At 44.8% G+C, this 24,038-nt stretch overlaps 1 protein-coding gene across 16 annotated transcripts in view; it reads left to right on the top strand.

The window, feature by feature from the left end:
- The window catches only part of KCNMA1 (potassium channel, calcium activated large conductance subfamily M alpha, member 1), a 762,545-nt gene that overhangs the window by 306,841 nt on the left and 431,666 nt on the right, over positions 1-24,038 (top strand). Inside the window, exon 2 of one of the 16 annotated variants that reach the window (XM_011928782.1) lies at positions 22,583-22,749. The exons of the other annotated variants lie outside the window; for them this stretch is intronic. The gene's annotated coding sequence lies outside the window, so the exon portion shown is untranslated. The remainder of the gene's footprint in view (positions 1-22,582; positions 22,750-24,038) is intronic. 16 annotated transcript variants of the gene reach the window in all.

The raw sequence follows: 24,038 nt of genomic DNA, 5'->3' as shown, positions 1-24,038 counted from the left end.
CCTGGATGTGACAGAGCAAGACTCCATCTCAAATGATAACAACAACAAAGATATGATGCTCAGTCTCTTCTTCTGCTTGGGATTCAAGCTTGTCTAGACAAGAAGGTGGTGATGCTCTCGATGACAGGGATGGCGGGTGAACTTGTCTTATGTGTGAAAGTGTGGGCCCAGAAGCAAAAATGGGTATGCCATGCAGAAGGATTAATAAGCACCTCCAGTCTGGATCATTTTGCTGCAACATCTGCTGCTAACCCACTGCTGGGAGAGGGAATGACAATTGTAGTGCTGCTGGAGTAGACTTTAAAACAAAACATTTATGTGTTGAAGTGAGGACTGGCATTCTGTTGTTTGGATGACATAAGTCCCAATTTCTGCCATTTCCCCATTGGTGTGCTTGCATTTTGGGACCCAAGTATACTGGGAAGGGATGACCCATATGGATGGAGTGTAGGCTCACTTTGGTGCAGACTAGTCTCACTGATAACCACACAATGGTCTTTGCTAGAAAGGACTACAGATCATTCTGGAAAACTCACTTATTTATATCTAAGGAAACTGAGGCCCCGAGTGGAAAAACAGGAATGAAAGTCTGCATTTGACTTTGAATCCAATGCTCTTTCCCTGGTAACATTATTAATACCAATAACATGAAAATATTATCATTAGCATTAATATGATCAGTAAAGCTTCCACCAGAAGCACAGCATTGGGCGATACGTTTTAAAGTTTGTCAAGACCACTATAAGCAGTGGCCCTTTCCCTCAAAGAAGGAATTGACATTCTGGGTCTTGCAATATAAAACAGAGAGATATCACCATCATCATCACTGTCACCACCACCACCACCACCACCCTCGTCCTCATCAACAGACAAATCTATTTTCAGCACCTACTGTGTGCCAGGCTCTGTGCTATGAGCTTTATTTATATTGCATCATAATTTAAAATTTATGACAAATCTATTATGAACCATCCTTGCGGATGAGGTCTAGCGGTGTAACTATTACAAAGCCTTCCATTACGAATTTCCATGTGGGGGATGCAGTTAGAAAAGACAGAACGGTGTAGAGGCTTCACGGTGGTGAGACTTGTAGGGGAACCTGAGCTAAGCTCCAAAGAGTGATTAGGACAGAGAAAACAGATGAGATGAGGAAGACAGTCCTGTGAGGAGCAAACTGAAAGATTTTTGCAGTGAGGAAAGTTGTGGGTTAGACTCAAGGACAATTTGTAGAGAGGTCTGAGTAAGGAATTAATGGCTTCCAATAACTATGAGCACATTTCCTGTTCCAGACCCCATGTAAGGCACTGGGTGTGCAGAGGTAAGAGGCATAGTTCCTGTTCTTAGGAATGGGGGAGAAGACACCAAAGCAGTCAACCACCATCCTGGATAATAAGGGCGGGGCAAAGGGTAAACTCAAAGGACCATGTGAGTTCAGAGGAATGGGGTCAAACTCATTCCTTGGTGGCTTGCTAAGGGTTTGGCTTTACATTAAAAGCCAGAGGGAGCTACAGAAGGATTCTAAGTTAAGGAGTGACCTGGCTAGATCATCTAACTGGGGAGACTCTGCAGATACTATGGAGAATGGTGTGGAGACAAGGAGACCTGTTGGGGCAGCAGAGGCAAGCACAGCAAAGCCCCCCAGCAACAACAGCATCAGTGTCAATGCAGAGATAAGGCAGAAAGGAGCGATTATGAGAAGTTAATATGGATAGGGACTAGGTCCTCCACCTGGAGGAAGGAGTAGGGATGGGCCAGTGGGCATCCATGGGAAATGCATTTGGAGCCTGTTCTGTTGGTAACTGGCCTTGAAGGTCGTCCTCCCTCTTTGCCTACCTGTTCTTGGCTTGTGAGTAAGTACACGGAGAACATCTGTTAGTGCCATCCCCTGGCTTAATCAGCTGCCCAAGCTGTATCCCAAAGCCCAGAGCTCCCCAAAGTCAGAGCTTGAGGCTGTCCTGGGATATCACTACATGCAAAGGCTGATTCCCCTCTGTGATTGGACTGGTTGTGTTTGCATTTACTGTGCCAGTCACACCTGCTCTCCTCAACTCCCAGTGCTGAGCCTGGGTAGCTGGTGAAGGGCAGACTTCCGGGAGCCTGAACTCACTGTGGCAGGGAAGGAGGGGAGAGGCACAGCTAGTGCCAAGAGAATATTAACTTGACATTTAGCAAAAGGGTGAATCCGTTTATTGTGACGTAACAATGAGGCATTTGCATCCTGAGTCACCTTCTGTTTTCCTATTGTCTTTGCTCCTCAGTGGTCAGGCAAGGCTGCAGTCTTGACAGTTTAAATCAGCATGATAATAAAAGGGTGGCACCTAGTCAGTTCAAAATAAAAAATCAATCTCACTCTCTCTCTCTCTGACACACACACACACGCACAAGCACGCACACGCGCGCGTGCACACACACACACACACACACAGAGTCTCTAGAGCTATACTGAGTGTTCAGAAGTTCCTCTCTCCAGCTGCTTCCTTGATACTCTTAAAATTGTAGTATCCCAACCCAGATAACTTGGAGGTTTGGAATGGGGCCTCCTGTATTCCTTCTGTTGCCTCCACCATAGCCTAGCTTTCTAGCTACCAAAAAAACCCACTTGTAGGCAGGAAGAAGCATGAATTGAACTCCTGATGCATACATCTAGGAATGCTGAAAATGTGACAAAAAAGCTCCTACCCAAGCTGGTCATAGTAGCACTGAGCTACTCTGGAGGCTAAGATAGGAGGATCATGGGAGTTTGAGTCCAGTCTGGGCAGCATAGTGAGACCCTGTTTCTATACAAAAGAAACAGAAAATAGACATTCAGGATGAAAATTTTTAAAATCTAGATAGTTTCATAAATATTTTAGCATTGACAGGGCTTGTGCACTTTTATCATCTCACAGTGGTATAGTGAGCTGGTGAGAGAGGTGTCATGCTAGGTGAAAAAGCTAAGACCTAGGCTCTTGGATATTTATGATGTGCCAGGCTTGGTACTGGGTACTTTAATGACATGATATCATGTAATACTCACTAGGATACAATGGAACAGGTCTGGTTTTTCCATTTTACAGGACACTGGAAAAGTTTAAGAATGTTTTCAGCTGGGAATTGGCAGAGCTGGGAAGGAAGCCATATCTACCTGACCCTGGAGTGGCCACTCCACTACTGTGGGTGGCATGGACAGGTCTGGAGAGTGGGCACAGTGTCCAGTTGGTGCCACGCTCTCTGCTCTCCCTCTACTCCGGTAGCCTGCAATGGCTTGTGATGAAGCAAGATGTTCTGGAGAAGGAGGAAACACTCTTTTGCTTCTGTGCCCATCCCTGCCACCAGAATCCCCACAGAAGACATTACTTCTTACCCTCTTCTTTTTCCCAAATTGGATCTGGTAAATCAACATCTGAATACTGACCTCAGGATCATTTAGAAGCTCACAGAATGTTCTCTCTAGAAATTGCCTCCAGGCAGGATCTACCTATGACAGTCTTGGCCAGTGGATGGCTCTATATCTTTACACCCAGTTCAAACTCTGGAACACTCCCATCCCTGAACCCCTCCCCATCTCCCAGGTCCCTCCCTGTATGGCAGGAGAAAGATCCAATAGGCCTGACATGGAACTTGACTGCTAAGGTTTATAGTGATACAGGAGGCAGGAGAGAGAAGTAGAAAATACATATAAATACATCTCATATACAGTGTAACTTATCTTCAGTTACTAAATTAGCACTCCTTGCTCTCCCTACCTATACCCACATTGATATCACTCCTCTTGCAGCTAAATAGGTATGTGGTGAACCTCTTGCCATAAAATTATACTCCTGTAAAGTGGTGGACCTGAGCACATTTGGGATGGGGACAGAGGAAATCTCACAGATCCAAAGCTAAGTCCTGCTCCTCTAGACTCTCAACTGGGTTCCCAAGCTGGCGTGGATAGAAAGGGCACAGCTTACGACTGGCAAAGGCTTTGCTCTTTAGAATTTGTCCCCCACCTCAAACTCCCTTTTCTATGCCTACAAATATTCTTCCATGGAGTTCTACTTGTCACTAAAGGAAAGATTCAACTCCTGAGAGTCTTGGTGCCCAAATGAGGGGACCTATTGCTTCTTTAATGTACCAGTCTGTCCTCAACATGGAGACCAGTTTCAGCTCCTCTGCCTACCATCAGATGTGGATGCGAGCCCTGTATTCTGCTAAGCTAATAGAATGCCTATGTCCCTACTGGGAGGTGATGAGGAAGTATGCATCCAGCAATCTATGGGAATGTCAAGGCCACATCCCCTTTTTTAGAGAGAGGATACAGTGTGTTAAAATAGAAATAGTCGACATGAGGAACAGCTGTGAGGTTATGAATTCTGATCTTGGTTTTGTCCCAATCAATTACGTGGTCTTAGTTCTCATTTAAATGCTGAGTAAGTCAATCTTCAGGGGTAAATTCTTTCATAAATTGTGAAATCCTAGTGTAATTGTGTAAATATTCATAAATTGTGAAATCCTAGTGTTGGTGGGGACCTTGGATATTCCTCTGGGGCAATGACTGCAAAATATGACTGTGCAGCAGATTGCCCGGGGATGCTTGCTAATATGTCAATGCCTAGGCTCTAGCATAGAGTATTTAGGCTCTAGCATGGGTATTTTTTTTTAAACAGTGGGTCCTCCTTCCAGTGTTTGGAAACAATGACCTGGTTTATCTGCCAGCTCGCAGGTAGAGGAAAATTTGCCATGAAATCTTCCCAGCATGGCTACTCTTGGCCAGTCCTCACTCCCTTCCCCTCACTGACAATTTTCATTCTGTTTCTAAGGAGAAGGGCTCTTACCAAAAGGTCAAAGTGACCCACCTCTGGTCCACTCTTTCGTTCGCAGAGCATAAGAAGCAGTTCTGTCTGGCGCTCCTGGAATAGTCATAGGACAGAGAAAAGAGAGGGAACTTTGAGTTCTGATAAACACATCTGTAGCACACACCTTGTGAGCTGCTCAGTGCTCTGTATCCTCTTGTCTCCTCGGGTGATTTGATGATGAAGTTGGAGCATGGTCTTCAAGGGCTGGAATCCAAGAGTTTCTAAATGGAGTAACGTCATCATGAAGTCTCTTAAAATCACTATGTGGTAACTAGTGTAAAGAGATATTTAATAACCATCAAATACTCGTGGACTCTCCCATGCTTCCAAGGCCCCTTGTTGTTGAGTGGACTGTGCACAGAAATAATATGTGTCCCTCCTAATCCAAGTTTGTAAAATACTTCTGCCTGCTTCTCCATGCTCTCCTTTGGCCTTTCATGGTGATTGCAGAGGCCAGGCATTGAGATCATAGACCACAAGATACAATCAGCTTGAATCCCTGAGTCATCTCTTTAAAAGAGGCTGTGTTGGAGAGTCACCAGACCCAAAGTGACTTTTCCTGAGTGAGAAGTAAGTGCTTAAGTGTTATGACTTTGGAATTTTAGGTTTTAGTTGTTACTGCAGCATAACCTTATCTATCCTGATTAATGCAGTTGGTATCATCCTGAAACATACTCCCTTGTGGATGAAGCTTCTAGTTCTTGGCATGTTTAGGTTGCTTTTCCTGCTAAAAACTGAATGGCACTAGAACTTTCTAGGAACCCTTTCAAGTTACAGTAATGATTTACTGAAGCAGAAAGAACATGGTTATTTTGAGTATCAAAAGAAAAACACAAAACAAAACAAATTTAGGACTGTTGTATTCCCCCAAGAAAGGAATTAAAAATAGACTCATATGGACAGGGGAAAGAAAACCAACAACACTGCCTGATCTGGTGTGGACATGTTCTTCGAAAGTATTAATTGCACATTCATGCCATTTAAAAATATTAATTTAAATGCACACAACTTGTAAATCTCTTCTTATTCTGTCTGCTGGATGACTTGGGACAAAGCAAGCTGAGAATTAATTGATTAATAACAAGCTGTGACCTATGTGTGTGGTTTTACTGACAATATCCTCAGGACTTGGGCTTCTTGGAGCCATGCTTCTGTCAGCGGGAAAAGTGCTTTCCTCTTTAGAGAATGTTACCACTAAGCAGAGTTATCTAATCCGATGCTTTCTCCTCTGGGTATGGCAGAAGTCACTTACTTGAGAATGGATACTGATGCGTTGTTTTTGGAGCTATGTTTAGGAGATTTATTTGGCATATGTGGTATATATTATAGAATGGCATGTAGGGTGAAGCCAGGGATTCCACAAAGAGCCTTCTGTCCATTATGATCTATTTCATACTGAAAATTTCCACTCTGAGTAATGCACATCTTTATACTAAACATGTATCATTCTCAGAAGTTGTTAGATTAAATATAAACATCTTGCCTATGGAAGGCAAAATATTAAGCTGTTAGAGACATGCATTTGGAATTTTCTTAGAAAGGCCCTGAAAGAATAGGACACAAGTCAGACACATTTTGATGGGGGACGTGAATGAGGGAGATGAACCACCGAAGACAGAGTCTTGCACGAGCAGAACATTGTAGTGGAGGAACCGTCAGCTCAACAGCACAGATTCCTGGAGGCGGACAATGACGTGGATTCCAGGGATAAAAGATTTGGATTTGTTCCGGACAGGCCATGAGTGCCTGCCTTGGTGTGTTATAAAGATCCTTTGTGGTTGGTTTATTTCACATTCAACACAGGATTCTTGAATGTTTTAGAAATGTGCTTGGGTTTTTTTTCTGTAACTCCTAGGCTAGAGTTACATCATATCATGTTTAGTTCAATGGGTCTGCTGTTCTCAACTGTGGTGGTGCTGGCAGGTAAGAAGGGAGAAGTGAGTCAGGGGAACACATACCTGTGTGCATCCTGGCCCAGGGAGTGGGCTGAAAGAAGGGCAGGAGTGGGCTGGCCTGCTTAGGCTCCCACTACTGCATGGCAAGAAGGGTTTGACCCAGAGAAGCAGAGCACTGAGAGCCACAGAAGCTCCCTCTTCCTTCTTCGAGTGTGCCTGGGTCTCAGCCTCAGCTTTGGCACTCAGAGCCACATTCCAGTCAGGTTCTTAGGGGAGTAGCCCTGTCTTTCCTTGCAGAGAAACCTGCATGAATGTTTAGGGGACTTCACTTTCTTCTTGAAGGCATCTTATGTCCAAATTAATCCTACTGTTTCATGTGTCCCCACTGTCCTGACACATTTTTCATGCACTTCCCAGAGCATATTTCTTTTGTGCCAGACACTCTTTCCCCAGAATTCTTCTTGGGGTCTCTACCATTTTGTTTAGAAAAAATATGTTGATGAGTGTCATGGCGTAAGGGGTAAGACCTCAAGGAAAATGCTCCACCATCAAAAGATGCCATAACTTTCCATTCACAGAGTGTAGATTGTGTTACCTGGAGACTCTTTTGTTTGGTGAATGCCCACCTTGGTTTAGTGTGAAAGTCTGACTGTAGGTCAGAGCAGAGCAGAATTGTTCTGCATCGAAGAGGGCAATATCTGTCAAGTGAGGCCATGCTCTGCTGCAGTAACAGACAACCCCCACAGTGGCGTAAAACAAGAAAGGTTTATTTTTTGCTCAATAGAGTATATATCAGTCATGAAGGTAGGGGGCCAGTAGGAGGGTAGAGGCTCTTCATCAGAGTCACTCAGCAAACCAGACTGATAGAAACTTCCTCTTGGTGTTTGCTTCCAGCACCATCCCGGTAGGAGGCAGTGGTGAACAGCTCTGGCTAAGAGCTTCCATCCAGAAGTGTCACACATCATGTGGCTCATGTTACATTGGCTAGAGCAAACCACTCAGCACTCAGCCACACTTAACTTCAGAAGACTAGAAAGTGCAATCCTATGATTGCCCAGAAAGAGGAAGTAATAGGAATATTTGTGAATATCCTTAATGATGTCTACAGGGGGTGAAGACTGCTCTAGTGAAAAGGTGAGGCTTTTGGAGGGCGAGTTAAAGACTTGGGCTTCTTGGAGCCACCTTTCTACCTCAAGGAACTCTGTGGGGAAAGGTCAGGGAAGGAAATCCTTGGTTGTGCTTTGTCCTGGAAGGAACTAAGGCAAACTCAAAATCTGTTGGAGCCGTTTGCCATGAGATGTGTGATTTAAATTCCTTTTCTGCCTTACCTGTGAAATCTTCAACAGTCTGTGTTGTTCCTTTTTGCTTGTATCTGGAGCAATGGGGTGAGGTGGTGATGGGGTGGGATAAGGGACAAGAGGGAGAAGCTCAAAAAAGTATAACCTTCAGGATACAAGTTATTCTGGGCAAAACAAGAGGCTCTATACATGGGCCTAGGCACTGGAGAAGCCAGAGACAGCTGACACCTGAGTTAATGTACCTGTTATTTTTCCTCCCAGCTCATAAATTCCTCAAGGTCAAGGATGGTTTCTTATTTATATATATGTTCCCTGTAGAGCCCAAAACTACTCTGGCCTCAGTAGGTGCTCAATTGCTTGAGGCATGTTTGTGGGTGAATGAATAAATGAGCAGATGTGCTTCTGCCTCTTTCTCTTGTGTGCCAAGGCTTGCAGCGGGCCAGCAGCCAGGGGAGGAGGTGGGGTGGGCCAGCACTCTCTGCTCAGAAATCAACTTGCCTAGTTGTGCATCCAATCTTGACTTCTAAGCCAAGGAACGAAGTCTCCAACTGCTCTCAGAGTAGGATACAGAAACCTTCCTCAGCTCTTCTCACCTGTGCTTAGGGACATTTGGCCCTTGGTGAGTAGGTCCACCAAGATACCAAGAGTTGGACAGCAGCATAGGAGACTAATTTCAACTGTTCTGAAGGAGGGTGAAAAGAAGCACTTTCACAAATCTTCTAGGATGTGAGTACAGACTGACCATCAATTCGTTTGTTTATCAAACATTGAAAGAGTGCCTACCAGCTGCCTGGTTCTATGTCAAGAGCTGGGGCTGCTCCCTTCTGTAAGATGTGGCCTATGAGTGCAAGCTGCTTTCATACTGGAAGGTAGGATGATAGGTGAGCCACCTTCTACAAGTGGAGAGCCATGGGGTCCTCTGGTTGTGCCTCCACAGTACAGTCCATGGTGGCGTGAGCTGTAACAAGCACAGTCCATGGCGGCATGAGCTGCAGAATCCAACACACGTGGATTCCAGCACTGGCTATGCATCTTGCATCTGATCTTGAGCCTCACGTTTAACCTCTCTAAGCCTCTATTTTCAACTCTGTAAAATGGCGATCACAGTGTTTAATTGATAGCTTGTTGTGCAAATGAAAAGTGAAAATGCAGGTAAAATCCTAAGCTCAGTCACAGAGAAAGCACTTAGTGTCAGTCAGCATTGCAATATGATGATGCCAATATTATTAATGATAACCTAAGTTGGAGTGTCCTCACCTAAAAATAGTACCTCTGTCACTGAGTCTATGGTAATTACGTGAGATAGTATGATATACTTAGCACTTTCTGGGTACAGAACAATAGTGAGTAACATTTACCCAAGACTTCTTTTGTAAATGCCTCTCTTCCATCACTACTGTCTCACTTGGGGCACTTGGGAACATCCAGGTTGGAGATATGGGCTCAATCCAGGAGTCGAGCAAATAATTTCTAGTTTTTGGGATGCCTTAAATCAAACTGTGAATTTCTTAGCTCCTCCGGCTGGAAATGGCTTACCGCTGGTGGGATCATTAAGAGTGCCAGCCAGATCTGATTGCTGCATTCAGAAGTTTATTAATATCACCTCAAATTTATCTTCTCCGATGAGGAAATTTTGCCAGCATCTGACAAAAATGAAATGTACAGCGGCCTTGTGCCAACAAGCGTCCTCTCCCTGCCGTCGGCTGTTAGCAGAAAGCCAGCACAGTGGGCTGCTATGGGGCTAGTAAAAATATTAGATGAAAATGGGCTTCACATCTTCAATTAGGAATTTGGGCTTCCAACCCTTCTCTTGAGACTCCCTTCCCCACAACCAGGCTATGATAATAAATTTCAGAACCTCATCTCCCTCTGAGAGTGTGGATTCTCTCCCCAATGAATCCTCCAATACTTATCTGAGCATAACACTCCCGATGAAACCACACTTGTCCCTTCTAAACACTTCAATGAATTCCGCTTATCTTCCAGTCTAGAATGCAATCACAAAATAATATCAATGAGAGGCATGAGTGGAGCTGGCTACAAATGAAACATGAACAAAATCTTGGTGGAGTGCAATGGGGTTTCAGCAAAAAGGATCCCAAGTTGCGCTTCCCAGGTGGAAGTGGGTTCCTTAGACTACATTTGCTGAGTCAGGTGGGCACCTGTGGCCAAGTGGAAAAACCCTTCAGGGCAAAGGAACCAGACAATGTCTCCAAGGCAGTCTTGAGTTATCCTGCTGGGGCCTGGCAGTTGGCGGTCTGAGTGGTAGGGGGTGATTGAGAAGGCTCTACTGATATGTGATGCTGTGTGATAGAGTCAGGAGCAAGGAGCTTTGGAAGCTTCTAACTCCAAGGCACCTTCAGTCCATTATAGAATGTCCAGTGTCCCCATTTTACGAATGAGGGCATGACCCAGAAAGAAGTCACTTGCCCAGGGTCACACAGCAAGTCAGTGTGGCAGGGCTAGAGCTAGAATGCATATCTGGCTTCTCTGACCAGCAGTCTTTCTCCCAGACCATATCCCTATCTACCTTTATGTGGTTAACTTTATTCAAGCTCTTGCTACCTACCAAGCACCTGCTTTCTATCCACCAAGCAGTGGATGTCCTCCTTTGACCTTCATAACAATCTCATGAGAAAAATCCTCTTGGTGCTTTGGTTTGACACTTGCATCATGGAGATGGGAAAATTTAAATGACTTGCCTAAAATTATTGGTTGAGGTGGTGGATTCAGGGTTCCAGCATAGATAGACAGCTCTAGAACCTTCCTTGTAATTAGCAGGCTAAACCAATGCTTCTCAAAGTGGGGTGCCTGGAGGAGCAGCATTACCTGGATCTTAGAGGTGCAAATTCCTGAATCAGAAACTCTGAGGGTGAAGCCAACCCTCTATGCTTGAACAAGCCCTCCAGGAGAGTCCCATGCAGGCTCAAGCTCAAGTGTGAGTTGGCCTAAACTACTTAAGCTGGTAAATCTTCCATATTTTCAGTGAGTCTTCTTTTTCATGCTTTGTAAACCAAATTGCTGACTTCCCAAACCTGAGCACATTTCCAAGGTCATCGTTACCTTTCAGCAGCCCATTTTCTGGTGATCTGTTTTAACCGTGGGATTCTTTAGAAAGACTGAGATTGGCACAGGTTCCCTGCCACCTAGCGGGACTCCTGAGCACGAAGACAGCAAAACTGGTGTTGTTGAACCTTCTGTTGGCCAGAGGGGATTTTGAGAGTACTATCTGCTGTCATGTGGACTTGGAAAAGTGGGTCCAGTCAAGTGGAAAATTAACAAACCAGAAAGGAAAGGGACACAGTATTCAAGACACCAAATGCTCATTGCAACCAGGGAGCCTCCAGACTTCTAAGCATTGCTCTTCTGAAACCATGAGGAATCCCACACTGGAGTTATTTTCCTCTTAATTCAAGAGATATTTATCTTGCACCCACCAAATGCCGAGTACTTTGCTTAGCACTGGGAATATAAAGATGAAGGGATGTGGTCCCTGCCCACAGAGAACCCGCAGTCTAGAATGATTTTCTGGTGATGGGGTCCTCCACTGGGGAAAATGCAGTGGCTTTTACTTGATGCAGTTTATGATGTCTGGCTAATAGAATGTCACATAAAAACAAATCCCCTGATTATCCCATTGCCAATGGGTGACACTGCTTTCTAATAAAGACAGCAGTGGTGTGGGGTGGTGTGGGGGAAAACAATTGCAGCCCAGTGCAGGAGAGCCTGATGAAGACTTCATTATTTAATGAACCATGTCGTATGAACAGCTGTGGTGTAAACCAGCCAGGACAATTATGCAAGTTGGATTATGTCTCCAGTAAATTGATTCTACTTTATTTGATTAGGTTGGTTCTCCAAAGACAAATTCTTCCAAGTTGGGTTGGGAGAAAAAAAATCACCGTTCTAACTTTGCTTCTGACTTTTAATCTTCAAATTGCTTTTGCTTTCTAATCCTAAGAGGAAACAAACACAAGATGGCAGCTATGTTGTTATCAGCAAGAGAACTGAGAATAATCATGTATCTGTAATAGCTATCAGCGTGCTCTGTACAAGACTCATACTGTCTTTTCTCAATGAGCTTGCCTAGGGGGGCAATAAGAGACAGGCAGGAAACTGTGACCATTCCTTTGTGAGTCCCCAAAACAGCCTGGCTGCAGCTCACGAAGCCATTATCTTCCTTTACACACAACCAAACGTAGGCACACAGCTAAATAAACATAATGAAAAGAAATGGGCTCGGTGTGAAATTCTTCCTAGATGCCCTTCCCTGCCTTTTCAGATTATTAGGCACTATCTAGTTCAGTGTGACTGTGGGTCGTGGTCCATCAGCAGCTTGTGAAATCTATTGAATGGGTCATCACCAACATCATAAGAAATGAAGCAGAATAGAATAAAACATCATAGTACATCCCATTATATATAGTAAAGGTAAACATTCTTCATTTGTGTGTGTGTGTGTGTGTGTTAGGGGTGTGGTGGTGTGTTCTGAACCATGTTGTAAAATACATTCCTTCCTGAGGGTTGTGGTCAAAAACATTTGAAAAATCTTTTTAGTTCAAGCTGTTTATTCATGGACAAGAGGGCAGGAATGAGGAAATTACCCTGCTGGGTGGAGGCAAGCTTTTGAACAGAGGATGTGAGAGCTTTTAGGAAGAGAGTTGATGAGCACCAGGAGCCAACATGGGTTCACCACAGCCATGGCCCAGACAAGCTTCAGACCAGACGCGAATGTGATAGTCTTCACGTCACATGCCAGGGGTCATCAATGGGCTGGAACTTACATAAACACAACCAAGATGGATAATGAGCAGGTGCAAAGCAATCTATTAGGAGCAATTGTTGGGAGAACTAGAACTATTCCTGCTCTTCTCCAAGCCATTCAGCAGGGGCACAATTGACATTCTAAAATCTTTGAATGTTTGTCATGTGGAAAATGGAATCGATCTCATCTCTATGGCCCCAACACTTAGATGTTTGTTTTGATCTAGGAAACATTTTCTTTTTCTTTCTCTAACATCTCTGATTTGCCCTAATTCCTGCAGCCAGACAGTCTGTAAGTGAAACGGACTGCTTCTGGATGAAATTCATTTCCTGCAACGAGAGGGGATCAAAAAGGAAAGTTATTTGTCCCTGATGTGGCCTCTGAGGGCAGTGAAAATCACTGGATGAATGGTTAGATTCATCAGTGGCTTTTGGCCTTAAGACACTGTACACACAATAGACACACACTCATGCCCTACAAGTATAAGCCTTATTTTCCTGTACTCACCTTTACTACATGTGATGCATTTTAATTGTTTCTATTCTGGAATATTCTATTCTGTCCTGCTAGTTCCATCTCATTCCATCCCACTCCACTCCATTTCATTCCATTCCCATTTCATTTATAAAATGATGGTCAGGACTCATGAAACTGATCTCATGGTCCACCAATGGGTTGCAAACTGTGATTTTAAAAATACCAGATTGGGTTATATTCAAATTCCCTTTAACCCCCAAATCCTGTGGGTCCATTGTAAATTGCTACTACAGTATTAGGGTACAAAATTCTGTGCACAGCAGGCTCCCAGATAAAGTTTTTGATGAACTGAAAACCATGTGTTATTAATTCACTTACTCATTGATTCACTTCCTCATCCATTCCATTCATTACTTACCACGTGCCAGGTCTGTGCTAGGCCACACTGATGTAAGGTAAATAAGACACAGTCCCTGTTCTCAAAGAGCTCTTGGTTACAAAGACACTGATTGGTTTCCTGGGGTTGCCAAGATCCTAGCATCTGCTTTCCCTGAGTTCCCTTGGAAGGAAGGCCCCATGTATGACACGTCCTCCTTGCTGTTCTTGGGTGACGTATGTAGCCCTAAAGTCTTGGCCCAGTAGCAGAGAATTTCACATCCTTCAGTAAATAACCAAAGTCAAAATGAACATATGCTAGAAAACAGAGACTGCTAGTGCTATGAAGGCTCTCTGCCCTCATGGACCCTGTTGCGAGTGGCTTAAGGGGAAGAGAAGTGCTCCTCTCACCGGCATCAGGAGCCCTAATTACTGTTATATATTGATTCATTTCTTCCACAGACCACTAATCCTGCAGACCAACTTGCAGGGCGTAATAACTGGGATTGCCCAATGCTGGGAGCTAATCAGATTTCTTATGTGTAGACCAGCTTTATGCTAGGGTTTAAGGAAGCTCCTGATTCAAGCACAGAAATGATCTGTTTAACCATTTCCCAACCAGAGATGAGCCATCACAGACCAGCAAGGAGTCTGATGGGTTAGGGGTGAATTGCGCTAGAGAGGCTGACATTTCTTAAGGTCCACCGGCAACAGGAAGTTCTCAGAAGTCCAATTTGATGTTGCTCCTCCCTGAACTTCTGGATTTCTGAGGATGGTTGTGAGAGTGGCAATGTGTCAATTTTTAAATCATGTGGTAATTTGTCCGTGATTGTTTATTTTGTCCCCCAGCAAGATTGTGTCCTCCAGGAAAGGGGTAACTGACCTACTAGGTGAAATCATGCTGTAGTTCTGAGTTGCTGCTTCTTCATGCATACAATGGAAACAAGTACACCCCCAGCAGGCTCATGTGGAGGGTTCAGTGACTAACCTGGCCCTCAGCTGTCCCCTGCTACTCCCGTAAAAGCTAGTGGGCATGTGGCTTCTACTTCCAACAATGAGTACTCCCTTTTCTCCCCTAAATCCAGTCCTGGAAGCATTGCCATGTTTTTATGCCTCTTGGCAATCTTTATTTTTTGAGACAGAATCTCGCTCTGTTGCCCAGGCTGGAGTTCAGTGGCAGGATCTCAGCTCACTGCAATCTCCGCCTCCCAGGTTCAAACAGTCCTCCTCTCTCAGTCTCCCAAGTAGCTGGGATTACAAATGTGCATCACCATGTCCAGTTAATTTTTGTATCTTTAGTAGAGATGGGGTTTCACCATGTTGGCCAGGCTGGTCTCAAACTCCTGACTGCAGGTAATCCATCTGCCTTGGCCTCCCAAAGTGCTGGGATTACAGGTGTGAGCCACCACGGCTGGCTGCCTCCTGGAATTCTTTGTCCACTTTTCTGGCCTTTCTCTCTTTCCTTCTCTCATGCTGCACTCCTCTTTCCACTTTTGGTCAATCAGCCAAAATTACAAGTACTTTTCCGAACCTTGGGGAGTATTGGAGTCCATGGCTCTTGGCTGCTGTGCATGGTTTCGCCTTTTCCTGGGAAGCTTCCATCTCACTCCCTTCCCCTCATCTCACCCTAGCACTCTTCATACCAAACAAAATGACCTTTCTGGGTGTTCTCCCTGGAGTTCCTTTGCTTGTGCAGTCATGGCAGGCTAGCTCCTAGTGGGCTGTGTACATCTGAATTGCAGATTGAATGCAACAACATCAGTGAGGTGGGAGGCAAGTGGCTGGGTGGGGTGCCATGATATTCCGGCTTACCTGTCATGTTGGGTGGCTTGTGTGAGCACCAGGAAACCCATGCACCCTCAGGAATGTGTGGGATAGATCTCCTGAGATGATCTCAGAGAAATGAGAGCAGACCATTGTGAAGGAGACGGCACAATGTGAAGGAGACTGGGGGAATGGATAAAGCTTGGGTCCCTGAGAGGCAGATCCACTCCAGCCTTGCAGAATGTCATGCTCTTGCAGAGGGCTGCAAGAAGAGGTGAACCCATTCCCAATCACTGGCCAGGTTAGATAAATCATTGGATTCTGGGACATTAGAGCTGAAATAACTTCACAGGATTATCTCTGGCTCAGCACTCTCTCTCTCTCTCAATCTTTTTTATTTATTTTTTAAATGATAAAAACAAAATTCAGAGCTGGGGCATAACTTGTCCAACATCACTGAGATCTGTAACCATCAACATGTGGGGCAGCAGCTGCCTGGGTTTCAAAGAAATAGGCCTGCTTCCATTCCTCCTCCTCTAGTTGCCACTGTCTTCTTGTGGGTTTCCTTGTCCTTCCCTGGAACTGAGAAGCAGGGAGGAGGGAGCATCTGTTGCCGTGGAAACCAGCCTATAGTATGAGTTCACTCTCCCTGACTGGCTGTGGTTTCTCTGACAGGGGCTGCTGCTGGTCCTGCTGTTGGGCCCTAATGCGGACTTAGGGACCACCACTGTATTTGCCAGGGGAGAAAGCTGGAGGAGCAGCAGACGTCCCCTAACATGAGTTGTGCAGGCTTGGTAATGTGGAGTAGGCATGCATTGTGGTGATTCTTCTTGCTTTTTTAAACTAATTTCTCCTCTGCTGGAGACTCTTAACAGAATTTAACAGTCTTTCTCAGAAGATGATCAGCCTTGGACAGACTTTGGTCTTCAGACCCCAGAATCAAACTTTTGAACTGACAGCAGCTGAAAATGGTGTTTGTCAGACCTGCAGGAAGAAAATCTGCAATGAAGAGTTGGAGTGGTAGGAAAAGAAGAAAAAGAGGGAACTTGCTTTGCCTTCAGACATATTTGAATCTCCTGTGTCCTTCGGGAGTTAAAATGGGGCTTTGAAAATAAATAGACTATTTTGTTCATGTGGGGCTGGAGTGTTCCAGGGTTGGAAAGCGTTTTGTTAGGTCATTTCATCTATCCCTCTGTCTCTGGGCCTATTCTAATCCCTCTTATAAAAATCACAGAAGAAGGTGATTTCATAAGCTCCCATGACAACTTGTTCCACTAACAATTCATAATCTTAAAACAATCTCCATAGCAGGGAGAAATTCCTCCTATTTCTTCCAAAGCTCGTCTGTCTGTGGGCCAGGGCTGCTCAGAGGCAGCTGGGGTTTTATGAAGTGAACTCTGGACTTGGATTTAATGGTCTTTGTTCAAATACTGTTATTCCATCCTTGAACAAGTCACATAACTGCTCCAAGCCTCAGTTCCTTAATCTGAAGAAGTTAGTGTGAAGGGGAGAGGAAGTAACATATGTAAATGTGCCTAAGATGGTATCTGGCACAAAGGGATGCTTGAGAGATGTGTGGTGTGGCTTTGGGCTGACCTAGGATCCCCATGGTATGGGCACCTTTTGGATCGAGATCTCAGACATTAACCCTTCGGTTGTTGGATCGTGGGGTTGGGACGGGGGTTAGGCACTGCAGCAGCAGGGGCAGCTGAGGGGGCAGTCCTGAGTCAAGGCCATTGGCTGTTTACCAGCCAGTACAAAAGGTTTCAATATTTGAGAGACTGGTTTAGTTTTACTAGTGCACACTGTGTAAATTGCCATCCCTAGTGGTTCCTTCAAAGACGCTAAGCACATTCCTGACTTCACTTCTTTGTTTATGCCACTCATGTCCTCCCATGCCTTCAATACCTTTACAAATCCTCCCAACCCATGAAAATCCAACACAAATTCTGCCTCATATATCATGCAGTTCAGCACCAAACTCATAAATCTCATGCCCCACAAGCTTTATCCAGGCTGGAAGAAAGAAGAGGAAAGATTGTTTTTGTGTGGCTGATTGAGCTGTTGGCTGACTCAAGCAATCACAGAGCCTCACATATCATTCAACCTGCAAAGTATAGATGAAGAACTGAGACCAGAGAGGCTGTGGGACTCATCCCAGGCTGTCTTAGTCATCAACAACAGATCTAGAGCCTTGGTCTCCTGACTCTCTGCCTATACTTCTTGTCCATGACTGAGGCTGTTCCTTGAGTCTGGAATGAGAACAGAGTCCTCCCCCAACCCACCAGCACTCTTCCTACCCAGCACTTGCTTGCTGAGTCACACGGAGGGAGGTAGGTAGGGGGAAAATATACATTTGTCTGGAGAACACACCAGTCTGGAAAAATGAAGCCAGCCATGTTCAGTGTGGGTGGAGTCTCCCACCAGGGATCCCACCCTAGTACTCACCAGGGTTGAGGTGCTAGGGAAAATGAAAAGCACTGGTGTCTTTCTGACACACCTAGGTGAGTGACCAACTTTAAGCCACGTGTCACGACAGTGGCAGTTTTACTGTTTGTTAGAATCTTGCTTGGCTTAGCTTTTGTAGAACTTGGCTTTTAAATAGAAATTCTTTATATACCAACTTGTTCTGCTGTCAGGGAGATGCTGGCCAGCCTGGAAGCACCTGGTATATAGAGACATCTGGAGAGCATGCTTCAGGCTGGGAGGCTTTGAAGTAGATGGCTGTGGGCTTGCGTATACATGTGTGTCTATGATCCCCTTTGCTGGCTGCAAATTCTGTCATCACATCATGGAAAAATTCTTCTTAAGGAAAGTTGCAGGTGCAAAGATGCTGATGTTGGATCAACCGAGGAGACAGTTTTGGTCACAAAAATGGTATTTATTCACTCTGCCAGCACGTGGTTGGCCCAGATGGGGAAAATACTGTTGAGATGGCCAGGCTTCTTTGGGTAAGGGAAATATAGGGCTTTAAGAGCAGTAGAGAACAGTGAAGGACAGAGAAGCTTGATGCTTTGGAGCTCACAGGATCAGAGTTCAAATCCTGACTTGGCTGCCATTTTAGCTGTGGCTAAACTGACACAGCAGGAATGTGGCCTTAAGCAATTCTCCTGCACCTTGAGCATGCTCTGTGGGTAGGGGCTCAGTGTTCATTTGGGATTTTTTCTCATGAGGATCTCAAAGATAACTGTAGCTGGGTGTCTCAGCGGAATATGGCCCACAGTTTTGAGTCCTGCAGCCTCAGACATCAGAGTAGACTCAGGGCAGGTAATGTATGTGTGATGGTGGACACACATTATCTGTATGACGGTGGAGAAACCTGCACGTGAGGGATCCCTCATGCTGCCATTTTGGTCATATCTCAGTGTTAGGAAACTTACAGCTGCTTTGCTTCATTTCCTGACAAGGCAGCAGCTGGAATTGTCGACTTTGCTGTTATCTGGAACAGCTGCTGGGATTTAATAGTGCACTTAGAGGAATTACCTGGAATCACAGCAGGCATTATGAAAGGGGAATGCATTTCTGTAAGCCCATCTAATGTTTGAGGGCAAGAGAGCAGGGGCTTTCCCTCCATAGTGAGTGAGACATAAAAGAGAATGGTTTGTCTGGGATGTTGCCCTGAAGATGAGCAATCATTTCATCTGGGCTCTGCTCAGCATGGCACTCAGCTTGGGCAGTGTGTGAACTTCAGTGACAAGATCTGCTTAGGGGACCTATTTTCAGATCAATTGCTCAAGAAAGCCACCATCTCTGGGCACTTGGGAGTGACAGCCGTCTTGGCTAGGACCTGAGGGCAACTCTGGATAGTTCAGTGCTGAGCCTATCCTCCCACGCACTCCTCTCTGTTGGTCTGGCATCACCAGACTGGTGTCTTCCTCTCTTCTGGGCCCAGTCAATTGATTTCATTCTCTGATATTTAGTAGGTACTCATCTACAGCACCTTGTTGCTGGGTATGCTGTGCTTATCTTAAGGTGGCTTAAAGTCTTTTTGGAAAACAGGTTAATAAACATGCACTTATTAGACAACAATGACCGCCTAAGTTGTGATTCTAAATTGAATCTAAGCAAGGTAGAATGAGATGCTCCTCAATGTACAGTGGGGTTACATCCTGATAGCCCATCATAAGTTGAAAATATCATAAGTTAAAAATGCGTTTAATATATTGAACCTACTGAACATCATGGCTTAGCCTAGCCTTAAACCTTAAATGTGCTCAGAACACTTACATTAGCTCATAGTTGGGCAAAATTATCTAACCCAACACCTATTTTGTGATAAGCGTTGACCATTGCATGTGATTTATTGAATATTGCACTTAAAGTAGGAAACAAAATGGTTGTATGAGCACTTGAAGTACAGCTTCTTCTGAATACCCATTGCTTTTGGAGTATTGTAAAGTCAAAAAGTCATAAGTTGAGCCATTGTAAGTTGGAGACTGTGTCTGCATGTACAAGGCTGATACAAATGCCCTTGGAATTTGGAAGTGGGAGAAATTTCTGAAGGCCAGAAGAGACTGACTTTGGACAAGTTATGTAAAACCAAAACCCTGGTAACCTTGTTGGGATTCAGGGAGCCATGCCCCTTCTGCTGACCTTGCAATTGATGACCTTTGATCTGAGGCAGCAGTAGAGCTTGGGTTAAAAAGAAGGAAAGGGATTCTGCCTCACGTGTTCTTTTGCAAGCTGAGAGTGTCAACTGGCCTGGGGATGACTTGAGATGCATGTGCCAGGTTGTGCTGGTGAGGTGGTCACTTGACCTAGTACCGATACTGGCTTCTGAGTGGCTTCCAGGTATTAACCTTGGCTAATGAGATGGGATTCAAAGCATTTGCAAGTGCCAGTAAGTCAGTGATCACCATTATCTACTGTGCACTTCCTAAATGCCCTGCCTTTTTTGCATAAGCTGGGTCTGACAGCCCTAATCAGTCCTACCTCGTAGATAGCACTGTGGCCCATTTATTCTAAGTTACTTCAGGCCACCATCACTTCTTGTGTACACAACTGCAATAGTGTCCTACAAATCTGCTGACATTCCTTCCTAAACACGCCCTCTCCATCAAATCCATTCTTCTAACTGCGGCTGGCAGAATCTTTCTAAAATGGTTTTCTGATCATGTTAATTCTTTTCTTAAAACTCTTCATTTATTCCCATTGCACTTGGAAGAAAACCCAATCTTATTATGTCCTGTACGGGTTGTCTGACCCTGAATTTCTGTCATTCTTTATTCAATACTTATGTGGCTCAACTGCAACAGCAGCAAACAGCTGGGCTCTACCCATGTGGATCCCTCTACTTGGAATGTCTCTCCTCTTCTCCCTGTCCTCACCTTTTGCTTAGCCTCCACTTACTCATCCTTGGGCATCACCCCTACCAGACCAGGTTGGCTGTTCCTCTTCCACAGCTCATAGCTTGCTGTACTTTCCCTTTGTATTCCCTAATGAACCCCCATGTGTTATCCATGTAGTTTTCTGTTTAGTGTCTGTCTCCTCTTTCCCTTTCAGGGACCCTTGCAAGGTCCCTGAGCACAGAGACCACCCCCATTTTGTTGGCTGCTGCTCAAGACCTAGAACAGAAGCCTGCAGCTCAGCAGGCTCTCAGGACATGTTTGTAGAGGCAATGGCTGCTTTGGGGTTTCCAGAGCTTCCTTGGGAAGTTTCTTCTGTGCGTCCTAGTGACCAGAGAACCACTGGGGGTGAAGTGAGCCCCAGCCAACTCAGCGAGATGTTTCCATCTTTAGGTGAGCTTTATGCCCAGGCACGTAGCAGAAGAAACTGTTTTACTCATAAACCGAGCAAATTTATAGTGGAAATCGGTGGGAGAGAATAAATATGAATCCCCATGATGTCATTTTATGGGCTGCTTTATAGATTGTAATCACCCATTTAGAGTTTGCAGGCTATTAATTTTGTTTGCGCAGAGCCCCAGGACTCTTGGGGACAGAATTTACAGGGCTGTGGTGTCAGACACATGGTTCTAGGCCTTAAACCCCTGAAAGGTTTTAGAAAGAAAATGACAAGCAGCCTTTGGGGCAGTTGGGGCTTAGGGGTCTTTCCTCTTGCTATACTCCTGTACATAATTTTAAAATATTTGTTCACTGTTTTATCATCTTAATTTTACCCTTGTCTTTAGGCCTGTCCTTTCTGTAAGCTAGGTGACTATGTGGGTTTTGCATTCAACCCTTGGTAGAGAGAGCTCCCCTCTGAGAACTTGAAGAGATGTAAGGAGGAACAGCACAAGGTCAGACAGAACTGGGTGGAATCCAGCTCCACTCCTTGGCTTGTGATCTAGAGCCAATTTTTATTGTTGTTACTTTTTTGAACCTTCGTTTCTTTCTCTATAAGTTGAGACCCATGTCCCCAACCTCAAAGGGTGATTATAAAGATAAAGGAGAGGAAATAGGAAAAGCACTTGGTACTCAAAATGAGTTATAGTTCATAAAATCACTATGATGATTGCTGTTTTAGGGTAAGCTGGTGGAGTGGGAACACAGTGGAAACTAGGAGTCACGACACCTGGTCCCAGCCCTGTCACTGATGTGCTGGGTGATTTTGGACATACTAGTTAGCCTCTCTGGTCCCAAATTCTGCATTAGTGAAGTAAAATGTTTGGCTCAAAAGATTTTCAGACATGGTGCTTCTCAGTGTAGTCCATGGACCACCATCCCCTGGAGACTTGTTAGAAATGTAGATTCTCAGGTTCGGCCCCAGCTCTCTTGGCCCAGCAGTGAACATTTTAACAAGCTCTCCAGGAGTCTGGTGGGCACAGTGAAGTCTGGGAAGCATTACCTTGGTTCTAGCACTCTGTCCGATGTTGACTTCCTAAGCAGCAGTCACCTCTGGAGCCTTCCTCTTTGGGGTCTTGGACCACAGTGGCCTTTGACAAGGAGTCTCTGCTGGATCTGTGCTGCACATAAGGTATGGGTATCTCTGGGGAACCAGAAGAGCAGTAGTAACATCTTTAGATAACTGAAGTCAATCCTGCCCGTTGGGCAAATGTTAACTGGTTGCTCAGGGCTGCACTGAGTGCAAATAGTGAGCCACTCAGGGGCTTCGAATGACCAAGATCAGGCAGCTTTCAACCTGTGATCCACTTCTGGTAGATTTAAGGCAAAAGCAAATATTTTTGCCATTCCTTCCAAAATACTTTTCCCAAATTATTTTACCATCATGGCACATGTTGACCCTGCCTAGGAGATGCATTCCCCAGAACGAAGCAAACAAAAAGAGGGTCCTTCTCCAGTGGGCTGTCATTTATTGTTCCCCATTCCATGGCCTCAGGACTGACTGCTGATGAAACCTAAAAGACCAGCTTGCAGAAGGCGTGGAAACCTGGGGCTAGGGGCCCCTCTGCTATGGACGTGAAGACAGGAGGTGTGACTCACAATGGGTCGGGGAACCTGAGTGGGATCATCCCTGGAACTCAGAGTCTCTAAGACACACTTATTGGCTCTCCATAAGCAATAACAGATGGCAAGATAATATTATTTTTCTAATCTTTTGCTAAAAACATTCAGTCATTTCTCAGGGACCTCCCTAGTAGAGGAAGACACCTGCATTCTTTCTTGTTCTCATTTTCTCTTCTACCATTTTCCCCGTAGTGTATTTCCAGCCCCATGTGCAGGAAATCGGGTAGCTGAGGTGTGGTTTAAGGGATCCGCTGTGGTCCTAGTGGCCCATCAACACAATTCCTTAGTGTTGGCCTGCAATATCCATGTTTGTTGTTCTTTTGGGTCAAGGCATGAAAACATCTGTCCACAATGTCAGTCTTATCTCTGATATCAAAGATAGTATCTGAGAAGGGTGATAAACAAATTTAATGTGAAAAGCTGATCATGTTTTGAAGTCAGTAGAGGACTGGATCTGGCAATGAGTATCTTGCAATAAGTCTGTTCTGAATTTCATTGCTGATAAAGAGAAACAGTGTAGAGTGGTGGTGAAGAGCACAGACCCTGAAACAAGAATCCATGGGCTCAAATTCTGAGTCTTTAAGTCAATGGCCCAAGAATTCACATTTCTAACTGGCTTCCTGGGTATGCTGATGCTGCTGGTCTGCAGGTCACACTCAGGGTGGCAAGGTCAGGCAAGGTCAGAGCACAGCATGGGAGGGACTGTACTGCCTGTGGTCCACAGTGGAAGGTGGAGGAAGCCCAGGGGTGACATGACTTACTTATATCATCTACGAGTTTTTTGTGTTTTGTTTCCTTTAGGAAAATTTACTGAAACATTCTTCATTGCAAAGTATAAAAACAAATATAAAATAGTCTACGGGTATTAGAAAACCAGGTATACTCTATTTACCTATGGGTTTTTCTAGAATGGGGGTTAAGGGTGGGAAAGTGATGGAAGACTTAAGTAGTAGAAGTCTATCAGAGGCCCCTTAAGATTAGGAAATGCCCTCAGTGGGCTTCAGTATCCTTTATGAGATAATGCATAAGTGAGTGGACCCTGAGGAGAGGAGAGGAGAGAAGAACAAGACCCTCCCCTAAGGACTATACAAGACACATACTCATGGAAAGATGGATGCTGTGATACAGTGACCCTGTGAGACAGTGCTGGTGGAGTCAATATGAATAATGGGAGAAGGAAGAGTCACTTCTGTCCACTCTTCTAAATGCCATCGGAAATGAGCTCATTTAGTGTTCAGAGC

Source organism: Colobus angolensis, unplaced genomic scaffold (genome assembly GCF_000951035.1).
Source record: "Colobus angolensis palliatus isolate OR3802 unplaced genomic scaffold, Cang.pa_1.0 Scaffold12, whole genome shotgun sequence".
In the NCBI taxonomy this organism is placed as follows: Eukaryota; Metazoa; Chordata; class Mammalia; order Primates; family Cercopithecidae; genus Colobus; species Colobus angolensis.
The sequence above is the reverse complement of the archived record's forward strand: the minus strand, read 5'-3'. Positions and strand labels throughout refer to the sequence as shown.